General features: G+C 39.2%; 1 long non-coding RNA gene across 1 annotated transcript; it reads right to left on the bottom strand.

The window, feature by feature from the left end:
- Positions 1 to 222: 222 nt before the first annotated feature.
- On the bottom strand, positions 223 to 1,674 carry LOC141359581 (uncharacterized). Its single transcript, XR_012366096.1, has 2 exons — positions 1,410 to 1,674; positions 223 to 948 (listed from the first exon to the last, which is right to left on the bottom strand). It is a non-coding gene; the product is annotated as an uncharacterized lncRNA (long non-coding RNA).
- Positions 1,675 to 2,895: the final 1,221 nt, after the last annotated feature.

Raw genomic sequence — 2,895 nt, 5'->3', positions numbered from 1 at the left:
TTATTCCTTCAAATCAGGAGACTTAAATCCCTTTAAGTGGAATCTACAAAGCTCACAAATGGTTTAAGAAATTCCTTACAGATAATATCTGATCACACTGTAATGGTTTATATAACTGTATGGCAGGTTACATCTGATCACATAGTAAATGTTTAATATAACTGCATGACATGTAACAGCTGATCACATTGTAAAGGTTTAATATAAATGCACAACATCTGATCACATTGTAAAGGTTTAATATAAATGCACAACATCTGATCACACTGTAAATGTTTAATATCACTGCATGACATCTGATCACATATGAAGGTTTAATGTAACTTTACAACAGGTAAAGCAAGACCACCCTGCAATAAATTAAGACACAGCTTTATCGGAGTCATCAGGAGCTGATCCCAAGTGTATATCTGGAAGCTGTATGTGTATGTACTGGTAAAGTGCTTGGCGACTGTGTAATGGATGCAATATCAACCCTCTGTAAAGCTGAACCAAAGATGGTTGTTTCTCAGCAGAGATATGTACATTTGTGCCAGCTCAACACATTGAAGCAGTTTCTCGGACAGGGTTTACAGGACTAGGATTTAATTATATTAGGACATTTTAGTTTTTACAAACAAACCCTACAAAAAAACAAGACTGGTGCGCAATCTTGTGACAAAACAATGGCACTTATATATGTTGAGGTATGTCAGTAAAAGGTGTTTTTAAATTATTGTAGCTCAAATATGCATTTTAGCCTGGGACCAGCATAAGCCCTGTCAGGGAAACCGCACCATTGTTTTCCCATATCAGATGTAGGTTGCTTCAGGTTGAGTTGTGATTTTAAAGTGTAGTTGTGGTCAGAGACGGATGGATCCTCCCATTGTGTTTCTGCATCACAGTTTAGGAACATGTTGATTGTATCATCCTCACAGTTGTCCACTGCATCACTACACATCAATGCATCTGTGAAAACAATATAACCATAAAAATGTTTATGTTAGTATTTAAAATAAACTTGCATCATGAGAATTAATATATAAATGGCACCCATACTTAAACAGAACAGTGTGTAGGAGAGATGCATTAAAAAGAGACAGTAACATTATACACACAACCTTTAACTTCAGTGTTAAATAATACGTTGTTTAATAGGTCATTATCAATATCTGAATGAGAGGTGAACTGACATTCTAGCATCTGAAATCTCAGTAACTTGTAGGACTCACGTGGGCTACTGTAAGAATGCAATGTACTATAATATCTCATTGTACTATCGTAAATATAAAAACATAGGTGGACAATTAAAGCCATTCAAATAGTTGCATTTTATAAACTAACGTTACTGATCTTAAGTGTATTTGTAGAACGGACTTCACAAATCTAACTTTAGGTGAACGAGCACAAAGTTAGCTAAGATAGCTTACCTGAAACTGGCCACCTTTTCAACACCCGGCGTGGTTTAAAGTTACCGGAACATCGTAGTCGAACCTTGGGATAAGGGTGTTCCTCAGTAGGCTTAAAATTGGTAAGAAAGAAACATAAAGGCGCTCGGGTGAGCTTTTTAAGCTTAACGCGTCGCCTTCAGTCACTGCCTCAGCTGCTCATCGTCTATGCGGCCGGAAGAACGTTGACAAAATGAGCGAAATGGCGCCGCCCTTGTTGTCGTGAAAAATAAGGTGAATAGTATGGTTACCCAATACAAACTGGTAACTTTCTTGATAAATGCACAAGTAACATCAGTCATCTTGCAAACAGACACTCGCACAGCAGTTGCCCCTCCCACAGCGGATTTTGCCTCGGACGCGCGTCAAATGCTTGCTTTTTCCGCACGTCTACTTCGCTCTACATGCGCGAATGCATTCAAAGTGTTCAAGCGGCAAACTAGACGCGGTAGACACGATTTTGACGCCCAAAACGCGTTTGGTGTAAACCCTGCATTAGGGATGGGGGAGTTCTCCGGGTTCGGCCCATACCCCGGATTTGGGCTTCACTCCGGATCCAGAGCCCTCCCCCAGGACAGCACGCCAAAATATGCTTACTTTCCCAATCAGATTAGATATAAGGGCGAACTCGTGAAATATATTATATTGCATTTCTGTCAAGAGATCCTTCTAAAAGTTACACATTGCACATTTGAATTAAATCACCACTATCTCTTTAAATTTGGTGCTCATGGTATCATGGCTCATGATGACAGCCAAATGCATGAATGAAATGAAAGATCCTTATATTAATATGTGTATTGAAAATCTTTACATTCATTTTCCAGGGAGAAATTTTGTTAACAAGTATCATATTTTTGAGCAATAATGAATACCTTGCAGAAAACAATACTCTTCAAAACTGATTCGAAGGGTTAGAGATTAGTTCAAATCCTTAAGGCATAAGTATGGCTCATATCCCTCAGTCATGTAGGTCTGAATCTGTTAGTTGCATTATCATCAGTCAGCCAAAAATCACAAGTTGGAAGACTAGAGCAATTGTGAAAGTGATGCTTGTTTTAAAAAACACCACTAAAATGTATAGCAGCATAAATAAATGGCATAAATGATTTACAGTAGTGCAATAAACAACGGTTCCTATAGTGCAGAGCTGATTTAGTGCATCTTAATCATGCACAAATCCCAGCGACGGTAAATCAGCAAGCTTCTTCTCTAGAAGTTTAATGGAATAAATGGTCACCTGCACTATGAATCACATGTTGGCGAGAGCACGCTGTGTCCCTCTGCTGGATTATAATTAGAAACATGCCTAGCGCTGTGCGGGGGAAACGGTTTGGTAACAAAGAAAGGAAAGCGTTCACATCATACAGGCATGCAGAGTGATTGCAGCTTGGCATTTTTTCGTCGGACTTAGCTCATTACCACACACAGGTGAAGGGCAAAGACTGAAGGCCTCGAGGGGCAACAA

The sequence above is a fragment of the Misgurnus anguillicaudatus genome, chromosome 23 (genome assembly GCF_027580225.2).
Source record: "Misgurnus anguillicaudatus chromosome 23, ASM2758022v2, whole genome shotgun sequence".
In the NCBI taxonomy this organism is placed as follows: Eukaryota; Metazoa; Chordata; class Actinopteri; order Cypriniformes; family Cobitidae; genus Misgurnus; species Misgurnus anguillicaudatus.
Note: the sequence above shows the minus strand (reverse complement) of the source record. Positions and strands in the feature narration are given on the sequence as shown.